The following is a 21,779-nucleotide window of genomic DNA, read 5'->3' as shown; positions in this document are numbered from 1 at the left end:
TAATAAAATAAGTCCATTCCCCAGACTACAGGGAAATGAGCAATATGAAACTAAAGAGGAATTATGGTGTAATGGATGTAGATGTCCTGAATGCAGAGGTCTTCTGAACCGTGGCTCAGTTGGAAACATTCACACCTCCTGAGTTAGTAGGTTACAGCTTCAAGTTCCACTCCAGAACTTGAGGACAAAAAGCAAAGCTGACACTCCAGTGAAGCACTGAGGGAATGCTGTACTGGCAGAGATCAGGTTTTAAACCAGGGCCTTGCCAGTGTTAAAACTGTGATAATATTTTGAAGAGTTTTCCCTGGTGTCCTGGCCAATATGTATCCCTCAATCAACACCATAAAAACAGATTTTCCTGGTCCTTATTGCATTGTTGTTGGTGGGAGCTTGCTGTCTGCAAATTTCCTGCAGCATTGCCTACTTTACAACAGTAACACACTTCAAAAGTACTGCATTAGCTGTAAAGCATTTAAAGATGTTCTGAGGATGTGACAGACACTATATAAATGTAAGTTTTTATTTTCTTTAAAAAACTAAGTTAAAGGAAGTGAAATAATTTTGGGGTAGTTGCCCAAAATGGGTACTAGCAGACTGGCCACCTGATTTATAATCTGCCTTATATTTTTCATTGGAAAATTGCAATTGTTGCCTTTCAGCAATGATCCAAAATCAATTTTGTCCCCAATAATTCTTTGTGTCGACGTAATAATTAAAAATCAGGTGCTGATTCCTAGGAAGACAGGTCTGCCATGTGAGGTGAAATGAAATCGTTTAGGATTATATTCACTGGAGTTTAGAAGAGTGAGAAGGGATCTCATAGAAACTTATAAAATTCCAACAGGGTAAATTCAGAAAGAATGTTCTCAATGATGGGGAATCCAGAACTAGGGGTCATAGTTTGAGGATAAGGGGCAAATCTTTTATAATTGAGGTGAGGAGAAATTTCTTCACCCAGAGGATGGTGAATGTGTGGAATTCACTACCACAGAATGTAGTTGAGGCCAAAACGATGTCCTGATTTCAAGAAGAAATTAGATATAACTCTGGGGGCTAAAGATATTAAGGGATATTGGGCATGGGGCGATCAGAATATTGAATTCGATGATCAGCCATGATCAAAATGAATGGCAGAGCAGGCCAAAGGGCCAAATAGCCTACTCTTGCTTCTAGTTTCTATGATTCTAAGTTTCTAGAATAATTTATTTCCACAGAAACAGGCTAACATCTTTGTTAAGGATAACAAACAAAGGAACTTAAAAACATGAATTCACACATATCAAACAGTGTAATTTAAACTGTACAATTAATCCATTCCAATCATAAAAGTATTAAAATTACTGAATCACATTCCAGTTCTGTTCTCACCACTTCACCCAAGTTCCCACTGCTTATTCCCGTAGCTGCTCCCACTACATTATCCCATTCTTGCTGTTTTATCTCATCTCCTGTTCCCACTACTTCATCCCAGCTTCATTCTTGTTGTTTTATCCCATTCCCATTCTCTCTGCTCTACTCTCGTTGCTTTGGCTGAAAAAAATTGAGGTTAAATTTAAAGCAATGAGTAGACTATGCCAACTACTTGTTTTAACACCTAAGCAATGCAGAATGAAGCAAAGATTGAAGGAGAAAATAATGCTGCAGTTTTGAAAGATTGCATGAGAGTGGGAGACACCGAAATGAGACATCATCATTACACAATGGGGCTGAATCTCACATGACATAGGCTCAGAAACTCAAAATCCTCTAGAAAGCTGCCAAACTGCAATGAGCCGCCAAATATTTATTTGTCATTTGTCTAGATTTTATTTGAGTTCTGATTTCTGAAATAGATTAATTTCAATTTCATAGTTCTCAAGATTTTTTCATTCTGATGCTCAGTTTCATCTCTCGTTTTAAACAAGATCTTCAGACCGACATTTCCACAACAGTGATGCACTCCTTTTTCTGCTCTTTGTACTATCCACTCTCAATAAGTTCTTTTTGAAGATAATATTGCAATAATATGGCACCTGATTTGTTTCATATCTCTGTTCCTGAAATATGCAGGCGACTTTTTTAATCCTATTGATATTTTACATCCGTAGCAATTTCTCTGTGCCATTCTGAAAGGATTGTAAGCAATGTATGTATAAGGCATAAAGATGTTTTGTACATTAATATAAATGTCTAAATGCACATATAGTTATGGTTAACATCTGATTTACAACCTGAGTTTGTCTTTTTGGTAATTAAATTGCTATTTGTTAGTAATTGCTTTCATCGTGTGAAACACTCAATGCTACTGGGCACATAGAGTGCAGTTCCCTGCTACCCTCTAATTCAGTTTGTAGAGGAAAGCTAAATAACAGATATGATATTGAGTTACAAAATGAGACTTGGTAATAATCTGTATTTTTCAAAAACTGAAAAACAGGCTGATATCCATATGCATTTAACCATTTGGGATGGTAATGTTTTCAGAAGCAAGCATACAGGATTGTTTAATCATCAAAGGTTTATACATCCTAGGTCACAATATAATCATATAGTGAGCAATTGAGTTCGTCAGTGGACCCAATTTCACCATTATGTCGTGCCCATTTTAGGGCACAAAAACTTGGTAAAGTTGGGCATGAGGCAAAGAGCGCGATCTGCGCCCACCTTTGCACAGATGCCCCCTTTATTAAGGCCCAAAAATGGCCAAGATCTGAACTGCACCTGAAACAGGCATGACATCAATTTAAATGTATTTGCATGCATTTAAATTGACTTAATGAGATGGATGCCCAATCTTACCTGCATGTCCCCCTTTACATCGCGTTCTCCTGTCCAGATTTGGCATGAAACAGATATGCTCAGCAAAGGTCTGTTCCGGATGCTCCAGCTTCTGAAGAAGTAAGTTCAGAGCTTCCAACAACTCTCTGGCTCAGATTAGTGATGGTGAGGTGGAGAGAGGTGGATCAGGTCATTCGCAGGTGTGGGGAGGCCCGATCATTCTCTGGTTGGGGGGAGGGCCAGAGCATCATTCTCTGGTGAGGGGAGGAAGGAGGGCCAGATCATTCCCAGTGGGGGGGTGGGGGGTGAAAGGAGGCCAGATGATTCTCTGGAAGGGAGGTAGGGAAGCCTAGATCATTCTCTGATGGAGAGGGGAAGGAGGCCAGATGGATCTCTTGAGGACGGAGTGAGGGGGCGGTGCAGTGACAGGGGCAGGGGCAAAGAGGGTCCACTGCCATTCTGCAGGTGATCGCTGGGGGAGGGGGAATGGGGCAGGGGATCATGATCGGTCTGGGTAATGGTGGGGGGGTTGGGTGGATAAGGGGCACAGTTATGTTGTGGAGGTGGGGTGATATTTGTGGGGGCCATCGCTCCCAGGCCGCTTTATCCACTTTTTGCGGCCCGGGAGCAATGTGGCAGGAGTGCATTTTTCAAATTATTTTTTCATTGCACATGTGCAGTTGAAGGCTCCGATTGGAGCTGCAGCGTTTCGGGTGCAATAAGCCCCGCCCACAGCATGGTTCACACCCGTGATTTTTTTCAGGCTAAGTGTGTGTGGGAACATCTGAGAACAGCTTTTCAAGTCAAATCTGAATTGCGCCCAGATTCAGCACTTAGAATCAAAATGGTAAAATTGCTCCCAGTGTACTTTTTGGATGTCACAAGTACCCTTAGGAGCTGTAAAAGGATCACACACACACACACACACACACACCTGTTGAACACCATATTGACGAGAACAGTAATAAATGCTGGTCTATCCAATGACACCCACATCCCATAAAATGAATCAAAAAAAAACACAGTGCATGTTAGCCAGAAGTACAGTACAGGCACCATACAACATTGATTTGATACCAGTTATACCATTTTAGAACTCAACACTCAGCCAATACACTCCCGTTACCTTTTAAGGCTGGATAGTGTCCAGCAACAGGAAGAATATCTTACCAGCACTATTTAGAGTGCTCATAAATTACATACGAGTTAGTAGCATTGTTGATTTTTTTCTGCAATTCCTGTTTCTGCCATGAGGCTGAATAAATTATTTAAATTTAACTTCAATGTCATTTACTTGGCATTAGCGAGCCCAAGATGCAATCATTAAGACTCACTTGCCTCGGTGGCCTTGCCAGAAAAGGAGCTCTCCAGTCAGAATCAAAGCAGGTCCCCGCAAATGAGGACCAGACATAATGGTTTCACTGGTAGATCTGGAAGCCATTGAGACCCTCATCAGGAAGTCGGGGGCAAAGGGGTGCACCTTGGGCAGTGCCAGCCTGGCACTGCCTGCTTGGCATGATGCCACTGCCCACCAGGCACCCTGGCACTGCTCACCCGACAGCAGGCAGTGCCTGAGGGGATTGATCTATTGGAGGGAGGGGAGGTGGTAGGACAACCACCGCACACTCTGTGTTTATGATCAGTGGAGGGAGGGAAGGGGGCCCATTACCACTCTGCATTTGTGATCTGTGGGCAGAAGGAGGGGACCCGACGCCATTCTGCATTTGCAATTGGTGGATAGATGGAGCCGGTGGGGGGGGGGGGGGGGGGGGGGGTTGGTGGTGGTGGGGAGGTTCTATCCAGACAGGGGTGAGGCAGGAAGGGACTGTGAGTTGATCTTTCTGGGCGGGGCAGGATCCTGATAGGCCACAGCTGGATGCAAGGCCTGTCTTGGGCCACAAAGGCCAGATGAAAGCAGCGGAAGCTTTGACAGGTTTCTCTGCTGCTCAGGGCTGAGAGACCTACACATGCACAATTGCACTCACTACTGCTACCAGCTGGCGTTCTGGTGATTCAATCCCTGTCCCCTCTCTTACAGGCAAGAAATGGGTCCCAGCATTTATTTATGCACCAAGTGCAGAAGATACCAGATGGATGCCAAAGACTCCCATTTTCGCTCGTTCTGGACTTAGAACAGCTCCAATGGTCATAGGCCTACTAGCTTGCAGGGACCTGTTCTTGGTCCCAATCATTGGTAATGTCAAGACAATAACAAGGATCACAGACCAGAAGGAGCACTATTGCAAATCTCATGCTTATACAGAGAGACCACTTAACTCTGCAAAGCACAGCATCGGTCAACAGGCCGCATGACATTGTTTGCACTGAATACTTGTATACATTATGAATTTGCAAACTTCAAACTGTGAAACCAATGCAGAATTACTATTTGTCAGAATATTGTAGACAAACCTCCCATTCATCTCAGGAGAGTAGTTTATGCATGATTCCCACAACCAGCATGTGGGTAGCGAACATCAGAAAAAGTTTGAGTAAAACATCCAACTAATGATACCTTTCATCCAGGAGAAATTGTCAGCATCTGCCCCAAACCAAGATAATATCACATACGAATATCAAATGACAGTGTGACAAAATAGATGCCAAATCAGAACAGTACCATAACAGACATACCAAATAATTCCGTTACGTCCAGAACATGGTCTAAGATGTAACAGAAACAAAGCATCCCTAACCAATATTCTGAAAACTTACAGTAGTCTCCAGCAAGGATAACCTTAACTAAAGCTGAAAGGATAAGCAAACAACTGATATGTTTCAGAGACTTCTAAATTTATTCCTTTACGTTCCTCTATCAGCAGGAAGTATTAGCCTCATGACTTGTAGTCAGCTGGCAAGAAGCAGGGTAGATTTCAGAGCAATTTGTAGTCTCCAGATGAATACTACCCATACATAGTCTTACCTTTAAATAAAGAACCCATGTTATTGTTTCACCAATCCTTCTGTTTGACTGGCAGCATTTATGTCAAAAAGAGCTTAATATGAGCCTCTTATTTCATATCCTAAATCTGTGCCCCTTGATTATAGATCCCGTAACTAAGAAGAAAGGTATTTTTCAGAATGGAGATCTGTAGTGTGAAGTTGAGTTTGTAAGGATGTTTGTAAAAGTTGTAAAATAAATTGAAAAATCTATTAGAGGAAAAAAATAGTGCATGGTCCCTTTAAAAGCTGTTTTTGTGTTCAATGCTGGAATGTTTAAAATGTTGTTGTTGTTCGTTCACCATCATGGTGAGGACCTCAACACCATTAGTCATTTTGAGGCTGGTTGCGATTTGTCAGAAGATGACTGATCAGGCCAATTTGAGCACGGAATGTCCTGGCACATATCGGACAGACCTGCGTAGACACTATAGTTGCTGCGCTGGTGGCTCTGGACTTGCGCAGCTCACGCTTAAGTTATGCTTCAGCAATACACCTTGCTTCGTAAGTTTGACAGCCTTTGTGGATGAAGCTGCGCCAGGTAGGGTGGTTCTGTGCCAGCATTTCCCAGGTGGTATACAAAGAACATAGATGGCAACATTTGTTGCAGACACTAAACGTCAGGGTTGCCTGGGTAACAGGCTTTGCAGGCCATTGCATTTTGATAACCTATGAGTTTAAAGAAGACACTCAGCTAATAACCTATTAGTTTAAAGAAGACACCCAGCAATCAGAACCCTATCTAATTTGAATTTGCTGTTGTTGACACCATCAGGCCAATCATGGTATAGGGAAATGCAGAGGTCATCTGGAATATAAAAGTAGGAATTCAACTGCCTGCCTCCAGTGACTCCAGTTCTCTTCATTGAATTTAGTTGAGTTCTGTCAGCCAGAACAGAAGGCCAGCTCTAGAACAACTCTCCATCCTGCCAGCTAAAGAATATCTCTGAAGAGAATTCTCCATCTGTCTAGCAAAAGTGTAACAAGTCAGAAAGATCTTACAGACTGAGAAATCAACAGATAAACTCCAAAAGCTCCCAAAAGCCATCAGGCTGGTTGCATTTTTTTTGAGAGTGACTAAAATCCTGTTATCACTGTTTTGGTACAAAATGGTCCTTGTATTTATTTGAACAGCATTACCGTTGACCCTTCCTATAATTAATATGTTACCTGTTAGTTAAAGTTCTACTTGGTTAAATAAAATAACTTGTTGGTTATTCACTTAAAGCAAGTGTCAGGTCTTTATGTTAATGAATCTCTAAACATTGATGTAGAAACATTTTTACCAGATTACAATGTGAGGTAAAGGGGATTAATGACTGCATCATAGCAGTAGCTAGTGATGTTCCACAGGAATCACTACTGGGACTCTGTCGTTTGTAGTATATATAAATGATCTGGAGGAAAATGTGGGTGGTCTGATTCGTAAGATTGCAGATGACACAAAGATTGGTGGAATAGCTGACAGCGCCGGGGATTGTCAGTGCATACAAACTGGATATAGATAGGTTGGAGACTTGGGCACAGAAATGGTAGGTGCAGTCTAATCTGGACAAATGCGAGATGATGCATTTTGATGGATCACATTTAGGTGTGCATTATTCTGTAATTGACAGAACTCTTAGGAATATTAACACACAGAGGGATCTGGGCATGCAGGTCCACAGTTCTCTAAAAGTGGCAACACAGGTGGCAAAGGTGATTAAGAAAGCATATGGCATGCTTGCCTTCATCAGTCAGGGTATTGAGTACAAGAGTTGGAAAATGTTGCAACTATATAAAACATTGGTTAGACCACATTTGGAGTATTGTGTGCAGTTCTAGTTACCAGACTACCAGAAGGACGTGGAAGCTTTGGAGAGAGTGCAAAGAAGGTTCACCAGGATGTTGCCTGGTATCGAGGGTGTTAGCTATGAGGGGAGGTTGAATAAACTAGGATTGTTTTCACTGGAAAGGTGGAGGCTGAGGGAGATCTGATAGGAGGTCTGCAAAATTATGAGAGGCATAGACAGGGCGGATAGTCAAAGGCTTCTTCCCAGTGTGGACATATCAATTACAATGGGGCACAGGTTCAAGATGAGGGGCGAAAGTTTAAGGGTGATGTGTGGGGGAAGTTTTTCACACAGAGAGTGGTGGGTGCCTGGAGTGTGCTGCCAGAGCAGGCACATTTAAGAAGCATCTGGATGGGTACATGAATAGGGAGGGAATTGAGGGATATGGACCTAGTAAGGACAGAAGGTTTTTGTTTTAGTTTAGTTAGGGCATCATGATTGGCAAGGGCCTATTACTGTGCTGTAGTTTTCTTCATTCTTAACAATGAATTTCTATCCACTCTGCTAGACCCCTTATAATTTTTTACATTCCAATAAAATTTCCCCTCATCCTCCTCTGTTCCAAAATAATACAATCCTATCCAAAATAATACAGCCCTGCAACCCTAAAGTCTATCCAATCTTTCCTCATAGCTAAAATTCTCTAGTCTGGACATCATCATATCAATCTCCTCTGGACTGTGAGAAATGGTATTATTCATAATCAAACCTTGTGGTTGAGATTTGCAAGGCAATCCAACCCAAGAACATTAATAGTTCAAATGAAATACAGAATACTGTTTGCTGTAGGCAGATATAAAGCAATTGACTGAACCATACCAACATCAAGGATAAAAGCCTTTTCAAATTAAGTAATCTACTAAAAGCTGCAGACCTTTTTTACTTACAGGTAAACAAGGCAATTTCAGTTTAATGGACAAAAATGATTTTAAAGCCATGAAATATTCAGCAAGAGGCCAATAGGCCACAGAAAGATCAAAAAACAACAGACAGCCATACTTCAGAATTCTGTTTTGCATTGATGGGCATGGTGGTACAGTGGTTAGCACTGCTACCTCACAGTGCTAGGGACCTGGGTTCAATTCTGGCCTTGGGTGACTGTGTGGAATTTGTACATTCTCCCAATGTCTGCATGGGTTTCTTCCAGGTACTCAGATTTCCTCCCACAGTTCAAAATGTATGGGTTAGTTTTATTGGCCATGATAAATTGCCTACGAATGTTGGGGGATTAGGAGGATAAATGTATGTCATTGTGGGGATAGGACCTGGATGGGATTGTTGTTGGTGCAGGCTCGAAAGGACAAATGGCCTCCTTCTGTACTGTAGATTCCGTGAAATTTCAATATTTATTGAAATTTCATGTTTCAATAAGCCTGATAAGAAATGAAACTGGATGCAGCCAAAATATTTGGGCTGAATTTCCCAGAGGGTCTTGAAATCCCAACACAGGGTCAAAGCAAGAAGTGATTGTGCTCCAGGAGGTGACAGAACCAGGGGATAGGATATTGCTGGCAGCGGCCAAGTAACAGACACTTGCTGGGTCAGGGCTTAGCAGAGCCAGTGCAAGTAGAGACCACTGCTGACGCTGCAACACCAGGGAGAGGATGCCTCAATGGCGAGGCTCCTTGAAGAGCAGGTAGGGAAGAAAGCCAACATCAGACAGGCAGACCCTGGCAATCACTGGGGAGGCGGGGGGGAGATGATAGGTGTATATTCATGGTGTACCGGGTGTGATCTTGACACAGAAGCAGCCATTGCTATTAGAAGATACTCTATGAGTCATAGTGCACCCATCAGGTGGGCCACACTCCAGGAACCCATTGAGAGGCCCCCAGAGCTTACTAGCGAGTCTCCTCACATGACAATGGGCCTATTCCAATGTCAGCAAATGTTTGGGAAATGACACTTATGTGGTTCAATTGACACTCAATGGGCAGCCAGACTGCTAAGGTTCCCATCACTGACAATATGCCATGGTGGGGAAAGTGAGGGGCCTCACCTCATAATGTCTTTCCCTGCCATTTTGTTAGAGCTCCCACTTCCCAGCCCATCTCCAATGGGTGAATAAGGGCTGTAAAATCCAACCATAGAGAGAAAAGATATGCATGGCTGAATATACAAAGCATAATCCTTCGCCATTTTCGCCAACTCCAGCGTGATGCCACCACCAAACACATCTTCCCTTCTCTCCCTCTGTCAGCATTCTGCAGAGACCATTGCACTTAGTCCATTCCTCCACTATACCTAACACCTCTCCCGTCACTCATGGCACCTTCCAATGCAATCGCAGAAGGTATAATACCTGTCTCTTTACCTCTTCTATGCTTACCATCCAAGGTCCAAAACACTCATTCCAGGTTAAGCAGCATTTCACTTGCACCTTTTTCAATTTGGTGTATTGCATTCACTGCTCCCAATGTGGTCTCCTCTACATCAAAGAGACCAAGCACTGAATGGGTGATCACTTTGCTGAGCGATCAGGACCCTGACCTTCTGGGTGCTTGCCATTTTAACACACGATCCTGCTCCCACGCCCTCGTCTGTCCTTGGCTTGCTGCAATGTAAGAAGTCTCACAACACCAGGTTAAAGTCCAATCAGTTTATTTGATAGTAGACCCACAAGCTTTCCGAAACGCTGTTCCTTCGTGTCAGGTGTGTCATCTGATGAAGGAACAGCGTTTCCGAAAGCTTGTGGGTTTACTGTCAAATAAACTGGTTGGACTTTAATCTGGTTTTGTGAGACTTCTTTCTGCGTTTACCCCAGTCCAACATTGGCATCACCACATCATTGCTGCAATGTTCCAGTGAGGTTTAACGCAAACTGGAGGAACAGCATCTCATCTTCTGGCTAGGCACTTTACATCCTTCTAGTCTCAACAACAAATTCAACAACTTCAAATGAGTTGCTCCATCTCATCTTGATCATTTTATTTTATTTAACATTTTACTGTTCTCTACCTTTTATTTCTTTATTGTCTTTCTTCATTTTTCTGTCCTCCCCCACTATTTCCCCCTACTTTATCCCCCTTCCAGTACCTTTTCTTCCCCTATGCTTCTCCTTTTCTAAATCTTACTTCTGTCCCCATCATTTTCCTTCCCCCACCCCCCCCCCACCCCCCGCAATCATCTACATTTTAATTTCCCTGCTGTTTGGCCATTCGCACCCTTTATTCTGTCTGTGGACTGCCATTAGCAGTCTTTTACATAAGAACATAAGAAATAGGAGCAGGAGTAGGCCATCCAGCCCTTCGAGCCTGCCCCGCCATTCAATAAGATCATGGCTGATCTGTCGTGGCTCAGTTCCACTTTCCCGCCCTCTCCCCATAACCCTTAATCCCCTCTCTTATCAAAAACCCATCAACCCGCGTCTTAAAAATATTTAGCGAGGCAGCCTCCACCACTTCAACGGGCAGAGAATTCCAGAGATTCACCACCCTTTGAGTGAAGAAGTTCCTCCTCAACTCCGTTCTAAACCACCCCCCCCCCCCCCCTTTTATCTTGAGGCTGTGCCCCCTAGTTTTTTTTTCCCCTGGTTTCTGTGGCTATGACTCTTCTTTCATTACCTCACCCTGCAGTATAAATATTTCCCACTTGCTATGCCATTTAGCCCTGACAAAGTTTCATTTGGACTTGAGACATCGGAACTTTTCTCTCCGTACGGATGCTGCCAGATCTGATGAGATTTTCCACCATTTTTTCTTTTGGTTCCAGATTCCAGCATCCGCAGTAATTTGCTTTTATGTAGGACTGGATGAGTTGTCCCAGTGGAAAGCTGGCATGGACATGATAGACCAAATGGCCGCCTTCTATGTTGTAACAATTCCACTGGCTCCAACACTATGGGAGTTCCAATTTTGGACATTCAAGACCTGTTCAGCCAGTAGCAGTCTTTTAGGCTCCTTTCTCTCTGCACGAAATTCATCCTGCACAATTAAAGAAAGCTAAATGAAAACCTAAACCATTGCATAAATCAGACCCTTAAAATATCTGATGTTCCGAGGAAAAAATTCTCAAGGTCTGGATTTAGAACAGTTTAAGATTATGATGTGCCCCCTCTGTTGAGAACTGCAGCAAGAAGTCTCACAAGACCAGGTTGAAGTCCAATAGGTTTATTTGGTAGCAAAAGCCACACCAGCAAAAGCTCGTGGCGTTTACTACCAAATAAACCTGTTGGACTTTAGTCTGGTGTGAGACTTCTTACTGTGCCCACCGCAGTCCAACGTCAGCATCTTCACATCATGAGAACTGCAGTAGCAGTAGTATTGATTTGCCAGTCTCAATCATGGTTGATTTCATATTGTCACAGTGCCTGCTGGCGCTGAGCGGAGAGGGGAAATGACGGTGCTGAGCTACTTCCGGCTGTGGGATGGTGGTTGCTGGTTGTTGTTGAGGAGCGGCTGGTGTCGGTGGGGCCTGGGGCTCTTGTTAAAGGTAAACAAGGGGGGGGGCGGACGGAAATACTGCGCTTTGGTAGCAGAGCGATGAGGGTTGGATATGATTTTGCTGCAAAGCATTTGATGAACGTGTCTCTTTAAATTTGGATTAAAAATAAAATGTACTGGGGAGCTCAGCAGGTCAGACAGCATCTGTGGGGAAGAAAGTGACCAGAGCTGCTGAGTGTTTCCAGTTTCTTTGTTTTTATTTCAGATTTCCAGTAATTGTACTTTTGTATCAGGTTTTAAACTTGGACCTTCGCTTTTTTATTGTAACAATAAATATTTGTAATATATTACAAAGTAGGAAATGCCATCGATTATATGTTCCTATATGTTAAATACAGAAGTGACTGTGAGGCCACTTTCAGTTCTTCCAGTACTGACTGGTTGGACCTATTTTGAGGAACCATTAAATGTGGTTAAGAATTGCCAAGTGTCACTGAACAAGAATTAGCACATACCTCTTTTAAGGAGTGTGTCTACCTCCGTGCCAGAGCTGATGGCAAACTGTTCAACTTATCATAGGTCGTATAATCGTACAGTGCAGAAGAAGGTCATTTGGCTCTTTGAGTCTGCACTGACCACAATCCCATGCAGGCCTTATTCCCATACTTCCATGCATTTACTTCAGCTAGTCCCCCTGGCACTAAGGGCAATTCAGCATACCCAATCCACCTCACTTGCACATCTTTGGATTGTGGGAGGAAACTGGAGTACATGGAGGAAACCCATGCAGACACGGGGTGAATGTGCAAACTCTACACAGACAGCAGGGAATTGAACCTGGGTCCTTGCTGCTGTGAGGCAGCAGTGCTGACCGCTGGGCTGCCTTGGCAAGTCAAAGTGTGTATTGTCCTTGTCTGTGAGTTGCTGTTTGCTAGTGATGCAATTCTTGCATGCCATTTGGAAGTTCATATGAAGTAACCTGTAGATCAGTTCTTCTGGTCTGGTAAGAAGTTTGGACTGATAATCAAAGTCAAGTTATGAGTAGGCCTTATACACTCCACCTTCCATCAATATCAATAGACTCTGGCCACTCCTACTGGCCAGGCACATGCTGGATCTGTAATTTGGCAGTGCCAACTGATTGGGCCAAAGGGTTTGTCTCGGGTGTATGTTCCATGTAATTGAGTTTTTTATGCAGTACTTAATGTGTAAAGCTGACTTAGTGGAATTATTATTTATGTATCCCATCAAGCCTTCGCAAAATTCCTTCAGTCTGAGCCTGCCTTGGATAAAGCTGTAAACCTTTGTGACTACAGCTGTGGTACACTTTTATTCTTGTTCTTATCACCCTCTCCATGGCACTTAATTCATTGGACCATTTCAAGTTTCTCCACTTGGTCCTTTTCTTTCATCTCTTGATTTTACTGCAACCTGTTCCAACACTGCCCACAAAATCCTTTGCTCTTACTGCTACATGGTATCGTTCGAACTTCCTCAAGCTTTCATTCCTGACTCCTTCCTATTTTTCATCAACATGCCGTTCCATGCTGATATAAACTGATAACATGGGGCTGGTTTCTAGATGTATAGTAAGAAGTCTCACAATGCCAGGTTAAAGTCCAACAGGTTTATTTGGTAGCAAACGCCACTAGCTTTCGGGACTCTGCCCCTTTGTCAAGTGAGTGGGGAGTTCTGATGAGAAGCAGTGTATATAAAGACACACTCAGTTTACAGAATACTGATTAGAATGCAAGTCTTTACAGCTAATCAAGTCTTCAAGGTGCAGACAATATGAGTGGAGATGGTATTAAGCATAGGCTAAGGAGATATATATTGTCTCCAGACAGGACAGTTAGTGAGATTTTGCAAGCCCAGGCAAGCCATGGGGATTACAAAAAGTGTGACATGAACCCAGGATCCCAGTTGAGGCCGTCCTCGTGTGCAGAACTTGGCTATCAGCCTCTGTTCAGCGACTCTGCGCTGTCGTGTGTCGTGAAGGCTGCCTTGGAGAACCTATGCTGAATGTTTGTGATCAGAATTCCCCACTCACCTGATGAAGGGGCAGAGCCCTGAAAGCTAGTGGCGTTTGCTACCAAATAAATCCGTTGGACTTTAACCTGGTGTTGTTATACTTCTTACTGTGTTTACCCCAGTCCAACGCTGGCACCTCCACCTCATGACTTATATATGTTTCCTCTTGATAGGGCAGGTGGTAATGTAGTGGTATTGTCACTAGTAATCCAGAGACCCAGGGTATAGCTCTGGGGACAAGGTTTCAAATCCCACCATGGCAGATGGCCAAATTTGAATTCAAGAAAAACCTGAAATTAAAAGTCTAATGATGACCATGAAATCATCTGGTTCACTAATGTCCTTTAGGGAAGGAAACTTGCCATCCTCACCTGGTCTGCCCTACAAGTTACTCCAGATCCACAGCAATGGCCACTCAGTTCAAGGACTACTAGGAATCAGCAATAAATGCAGACCTAGCTAGCAGTGCCCCTTCGTGACCACAATTCTATTGCCAAGTCACAGAAAATGTTTGGCTTTCATCCTAATTCCACCCCCTTTGCAGTTACTCAGTCTGGCTGAACTAAGCTCTATTCCTTTTTTCTGTTTTGACCTTAGTTTCAAATCCATATGGTATCAATCATTTGCTCCTTCACAACACTTGCCCTCATTTGATTTGCCTTACTTGCTCTGTTGCTGAATCACTCATCCAAGATGTTGTTGCCTCATTTTGTCCCCAGCTTTTCTGACACATTTTAATGGCCTGCCACACATAATAAGTATGTGTATCTTTCTATCCCTTTAGGTCTCCATTAGATTTCCAGTCCCTGAATGCACTGAGTTCAGATTCCTTGCTCTGAATTACAAATTGCTCCACAGCCTCATCCCATCCTTTCTGTACAATATTCTATGGCTGTAAATGCCACCATGCATCCTCCTAACTCTAGACTCTGCCTATCGTCATCTTAACTTTTATCTACCTAAATCCTTCTGTAATGCCATCTCGGTTCACAGACTCCTCGAAACTTCCCCTGATGTCCATGCTTTTGGTTAATTGCCCTAAATCCTCACTGTTCAGCGTCCAGTTTTAATTTTGGAATGTATTTACCATAAAAGTGCTGTATAAATACGTGTTATTATTATACTTTTAGGCCATGTTGGAATTTCTAGTAGCTTTGACCATATTGTAGTTTTTTTGTCAGTTCCACAAAGGTATCTTTACTGCATTTTGAAGTACAGAGTTATGGCCAAAACAGTGCAGATATCAGAAATCTAAACAAATGCTGGAATGTTTAGTGTGTCAGGCAGTATCTGTGGAGACAACAGGGGAGTTCACGTTTCAGATGTGGATTTTTGGCATGTTTTGAAAGGTTGACACCCAAAATGTCAGTTGCAAGTTATGAGGTTTGAATTGCACTCTGAAATATAGTAGCATAGGTTTGAACTGGAGAAATAATGCTCGAATTACAAGCTCGGACAGAATAAAGTAAGCTGAGCCATTAGTTGATGCAATTTTGGTTTAAAAACACTTCTGATGGCACAAGCTTCCTTATGTATTATGAAGTTGTTTAAACTGTGTATTTTGTCATTGCAAAGTACAGGTTTGATATAAAACTAACTTAGTTTGCCCTACCAGTCTTAATTTGGTGACAGTGATTAGTACGAGTGCCTCACAGCATCAGAGACCTGGGTTCAATTCCTGGCTTGGGTCACTGTGCAGAGTTTGCGCATTCCCCTTGTGCTGGCTAGGTGGATTGGCCATGCTAAATTCTCCCTTGGTGCGTCTGAAAAGGCACTGGAGTGTGGGAGCTAGGGGATTTTCACAGTAACTTCATTGCAGTGTTAATCTAAGCTTACTTGTAACACCAGTAAATAAATTTTAACTTAATTTAGACTTGATTCATGAATTGTCAGCGTAGATTCAAAATCCCATAGATTCCAGCTATTTACATATATTAATTTGAATTAGGAAACTAAATGTAATATATCCAAATTTGATATAAAGCTGGATGGGAGGGTAACTGTGAGGAGGATGCAGAGGTGCTTCATTGTGATTTGGACAAGTTAGGTGCATGGCAGATACAATATATGGTTAAATGTAAAGTTATCCACATTGGTTGCAAAAACAGGAAGGCAGAATGGCTATAGATTGAGAGAAGGGAATGTGCAACGAGACCGGGGTATCCTTGTACACCAGTCACTGACAGTAAGCATGCAGGTGCAATGAGTGGTGAAGAAAGCAAATGGTATGTTTGCCTTCATATAGTGAGAGGTTTCAAGAACAGGAGCAGAGATGTTTTGCTGCAGTTGTACAGGCCTTGGTGAACCCTGGAATAATGTGTGCAGTTCTGGTTTCCTTATCTGGGAAAGAATGTTCTTGCTATGGAGGGAGTGCAGCAAAAATTTACCGGACTGATTCTTAGGATGGCAGGATTGAGGAAAGGTTGAGTTGGTTAGGATTATATTCGCTGGAGTTGAGAAGACTGAGGAGATCTCACAGAAGGCTATAATATTCTAACAGGACAAGACAGGGAAGAAACAAGCAGGATGTTCCCGATGGCTGAGGAGTCCAGAACCAGGGGTCACAGCCTGAGCATGCGGGGTAGATCATTTAAGACTGAGGTGAGAAGTTTCTTCACCCAGAGACTGGTTAGCCTGTGGAAATTTGTGTCACAGAAAGCAGTTGAGGCCAAAACATTGTATGTTTTCAAGAAAGAGTTGGGTATAATTCTTGGGACTAAAGGGGTCAAAGCGTCCGGCAGAGGGGGAGGTGGGGGGAGAGGAACGGTGGGAACAGGTTACTGAGTTGGATGATCAGCCACGATCATAATGAATGAGCAGGTTTGGAGGGTTGAATGGCTTACGCCTGCACCTGCATTGTCTATGCTTCTATAAGGAAAATCATGCTAGATTTTATTTTGAGAAGGTAATAGAGAGAATAGACAATGTTAATGCAGTGGATGTAATTTATCTGGATTTTTAAAAGGCTTATATGTAAGATACCCTATAATGAAAAAGGTCAGAATGTGGAATCAGGGGACAAGCACTAATTGGATTGCCAGCGGGCTTGACTTTATGACATAAAACAGAGAAGGGGTGTAAAGGATAGCTATTCAGTGTCATTGAAGGTGTTCAATGATGTTCCTCAAGAATCAGTTCTGGGACCACTGCTGCTCGCAATTAGTTTGAATCTTAGAATCAAAAGCACAATTTCTGAATTTGTGGATGACATCAAATGTGTGGGGAGTCATTACTGCATAGACTGGTCGAGCTGAATAATCTGCCTGTGTGGCTCTGCCTGCTTAATCCAGACATATAGCACACTCTTGTATGGATGAAATGCTTTGTTTGGAAATTCACATGGAGCACCTACGTATTCACCTGGATTTTCATCTAATGATTGAAAAATGTTTCTGTTCATTAAGTTTAAAGCTACTAGTATTGTGGTTATTGCCTGACAACTTGCTGCTATTGGGCATCTGATCTATCGCAGTGCCAACTTGGTGAATTTGGGACATGTTTGAATAGGTAAGCATCAATGTACCTCTTCAACCATTCAGATTAAAGATCCTTACTCAGGCACACAAAAGTCTAACCCAGGAAATGCAAGTGAGAATATTTAATTCAATATAAAATCTCTTGCAGTAGGAAAATAAAGAGAGGGAAAGAAAGATGGAATTGAGAGGTAAAAGAGATAACTATGTCATTAATCGTTAAAATCTCCAACAACAATTAAAATTTGTAAGACTGAGATTCCATGTTGCACAATTAATATCTGTGATGTGAGAATGCTTGCCTTGTCAGAAATACCTGAACAATTTTGCAGTTTAAGTGGGGAGCTAGTGGTTAAGTACAGCACCTTCAAAACCTTAATGTCTTTCAGTGCTGAGTCTCTTGGGAAGGTACTGTTGCGAAGTTGGTGTTTGTAAAGATGTCTATTTAAAAGACAGTTTTTCTCTACTTAGACTTTTTTTTAAAAAAATGCAAGTACACAGAGAGCTTAGAATGATCCATTGTATCAAGAAGCTGGGCAGTAGTGTGCTAAGACAACAGGCTGTTTTTGAATTTTGCCCAATCAGTTTAAACCAGGCATCTGAATAACAGCAGCCTGTCAGATTTGAATTTGATGTTTTGGTCACCTGAGAACCAATCCTATTGTGGGAAATACTGAGATGTCATCAGGAGCTTCAGAGACAGAAGCAATGACACAAATGGAAGAAGAGCACCTACAACTGCACCAAATTACAGCTCTCAGCTTTAGAGAGAGAGAAAGAAAAACAATAATGATCTCTGCCACAGCTAATAACTTTTAGATCAAAGCCTCATTTCAGTAGCAAGTGTACCTCAAGGAAACAGCGATTCCAGACAGAAGAAAGAAGATTCCAGTTATATTTTGAGAGTGACTAACAAAAAATTAATTTTTTGTTAATAAATGGGAATTGTATTTATCTAAACAGTGTTCTATTAGAATAGTGTTTTATTCAGTTTGTTAATAGTTTAGTTAACCTTTTCACTGTTAGGTAAAATGTTACTTGTTGATTTTACAGTGTGTGTCTCAGGTAATTATTTTAATTTAACCATTAAAAGTTACTGCAGAGCTGATTGTACGATTTCTCACACACTTTTAAAAGATTATGTAGCGAGGTACTCTTTGAATGGTTAGATGTTAGTTCAGAGGGAATCAACCTCCCCTTTGTAACAGTACCAATGTAGTGAAGTTTGAGCAGAATCAGGGCAAATCAGACTGCAGTTTTCTGATTTGCATGTTAACAGCATATGTACAAACACAGGAGGTTACTGTCCTATTTACTTCTGAATATTAGTAAGCATTATAACTATATCGCAAACTCCTGGGACAGTAAATGTGTGGTAAAAGAAATCCAGCTGTTTTAAGTGGGTACTTTGCTGCATACTTCGGTATAGTAGAAAGTGTCAGCCTTCTGTCTGGTATGACTAAAGTTTGCACTATGTTGATCAACTCTGTTAAGCTCAGGAGACCCACTATAGAATATGTAATGAAATATTGTACTAGCAGCTTTGGGCAGCATGGTAGCACAGTGGTTAGCACTGCTGCTTCACAGCTCCAGGGTCCTGGGTTCGATTCCCGACTCGGGTCACTGTCTGTGTGGGGTTTGCACATTCTCCTCGTGACTGCGTGGGTTTCCTCCCACAGTCCAAAGATGTGTGGGTTAGGTTGATTGGCCATGTTAAGAAATTGCTCCTTAGTGTCCAGGGATGCATAGGTTAGAGGGATTAGTGGATATAGTATATAGGGATATGGAGGTAGGGCCTGGGTGGGATTGTGTTCGGTGCAGACTCAATGGGCCGAAGGACCTCCTTCTGCACTGTAGGGTTCTGTGGTTAATCGGAGCTGGCACAGATGTAAGGTGATTGGCAAAAGAAGCAGAGCTGATATGAGGAAAAGCATTTTTGTGCGATAAGTGGTTAGAATTTAGAATAGACAATCTGATAAGATGGGAATACAGATTCATTAGTAGCTTTCAGAGAGAAATGGATAAAGACCTGGTGGAAGAAAAATTGCAGCGATATAGGGAAAGAGCCAGGGAGTAGAAATAACTGCAATGATCTTTGAAGAAGATGATTTGATGGGTCCGTGGCCTTTATTCAAGCTCTACTATTATACAGAAGATAGTTTTTATTTAATCTTGGGTGAGTGTGTGTGTGTATATATAGAATAAGTTGAGTATACCAGGTACATGGCCCAACCATCTGCTGACAAAGAATGATCGACCTGAAACACTAACTCAGTTGCCCTCTCTATAAATGCTGCCAGAGTTGTTAAAGAATTCCACGATTTTTTGTTTTTATTTAATCTATTATTGTTCTTCTGGGCCATGTGAACTGAATATTATTTTAAAGTCATTATCAAGAAATTTGAATAAAGTTTTAAAAATGTATAAAATAAAGAAGCTTGGGTAAAATAGAGTTTGAAGAATGGAATGAAAGAGACATTGATAGGAGTGTATCTGTCTAAAGGATTATTGTTATGAAAATTAGCTCAGAAGCAGGGTGAACAGGTATCTACTTAAGTGAAGTGGAGAACAATAGAGTATAAAATTTTAGGTATTAAAACTCCAAATTAGTTCAAAGTGGGATGCATAAGAATATAGTGCACATTTGTATGCTAAAAGGCTGGCTTCTAAGGTGAGTTGTTTCAGATTGGAGGAGATCAAAAGGGAATATGGTACATCAGTAGCCAGGTAGCTCTATACTGACATGAGAGGTGGAGAGGAGAACAATGATAAGCAACTGAAAAACAAGTTACGATCACAGCCACGTCCAGCTGGAAAGATGAACTCTCCCAGAAAGCAGAATTATAGGCTAAAAGCTGCTGATTTGAAAAGCTTATAGAAAAAGTATGCTGAACTGAAGAAAGACTTCCTATGCTTAAAGATAACTCATGGGTGTTAACTATTCACTGAATTTAGCCCATAGAGTTATACTGTACAGGATGATTGTTTTGGGATAAGGCTCATTTCTCAGAGTTCAGGGATATAGATGGGAATAAGGTTAATTCCTGAATATAATGTGTTTTGTATTGTGACATTTCTTGTCTGTTTTTACATGTTAATAAGCAGTATTTTATTTGAATGGTTACAACAAGAGCCATTCTTACCCTCACTGGTTTGCACATCTTTTATCGTATTATACTAAATTAAAGAAAGACACTATTGAGAACCAGTTTTCCGAGTTACCCTTGTTGTGTTTTGCGGTACCCTTGCATCTAACGTCAGTGGAGTTCTTAACATTGAACATTGGCTCCTTGGATCCCAGCCAAAAATGAATTAAATTTTTATCATTAATGACTTTCTGCAAAATAGAACATTTTCTTTAGCTTTACTTGAGGCAACATGATGGACACTTCAATATTTTATCTGCAACTCCTGAATTGGCTTCTAGCTTTTTCTGTAGGATTTAGATCAAGATCTTTACAATCCTATTCATAAAGATACAAAATTAGAACTATGACCAAGTTTGGCATTAAAATCATATTTTGAAGTGACTGGTTCCATAATTTTTGGAAATCTCAATACTGAAACATAAATAAACATTATACTGTTGATTTGAAGTGATCACAGTTTCTGACACAGCCTATATTTGTTAAAATATGTCTGTCTTCCTGTAAAGTAGACTTGAGAGAATGTAGACTTACCTTTATTCGGGTGATATCCAGTCAGTTTTTTTATGCTGAATGTGAGTACTTTTCATCATTGAAATTATGCTATAAGTGTAAAATGAATTTACTAGTACTGCCATTGGGTGATTAATGAAGCTTTCTACTATTGGCAAGCGCAATGGAAGTGAAATATGGAGCGCACTGTGCTCTCCAGAATCTCCTCAAGCCAGTAAATAAATTGAATACCAGATCATTAATTAGAAGCTATTAATTGTAATTTTTATGAAGTAAAATTATATGGTACCAAGAATGAAACAGCAAATAAACTATGATAATCAACGTGTTTAGCCTTAGACAATTGTAGGCAGTATGGTGGAACAGTGGTTATCACTGCTGCTTCACAGTGCCACGGATCCGGGTTCGATTCCCAGCTTGGGTGACTGTATGGAGTTTGCACGTTCTCCCCGTGTCTGCATGTGTTTCCTCCGGGTGCTCTGGTTTCCTCCCACATTCTGAAAGACATGCTGGTTAGGCGCATCGGACATGCTAAATTCTCCTTTAGTGTACCAGAACAGGCACCGGAGTATGGCGACGAGGGGACTTTTACAGTAACTTAATTGCCGTGTTAATGTAAGCCTACTTGTGACACTAATAAATAAACTTAAGTAAAAGATGGAGGGAGGGGGCAGGTGAAGGGAAATTTAGAAATCCAAAGAAAAA

General features: G+C 41.7%; 1 protein-coding gene across 10 annotated transcripts in view; it reads left to right on the top strand.

The window, feature by feature from the left end:
• The first annotated feature begins 11,887 nt into the window (after window positions 1-11,887).
• Window positions 11,888-21,779, top strand: part of exoc1 (exocyst complex component 1) — an 89,367-nt gene continuing 79,475 nt past the window's right edge. For all 10 annotated transcript variants that reach the window (XM_080187420.1, XM_080187402.1, XM_080187385.1 and 7 more), the window contains exon 1: window positions 11,888-11,960. The gene's annotated coding sequence lies outside the window, so the exon portion shown is untranslated. The remainder of the gene's footprint in view (window positions 11,961-21,779) is intronic.

The sequence above is a fragment of the Carcharhinus amblyrhynchos genome, chromosome 1 (genome assembly GCF_965287045.1).
Source record: "Carcharhinus amblyrhynchos chromosome 1, sCarAmb.v2.hapA, whole genome shotgun sequence".
NCBI classification, from domain to species: Eukaryota; Metazoa; Chordata; class Chondrichthyes; order Carcharhiniformes; family Carcharhinidae; genus Carcharhinus; species Carcharhinus amblyrhynchos.
Note: the sequence above shows the minus strand (reverse complement) of the source record. Positions and strands in the feature narration are given on the sequence as shown.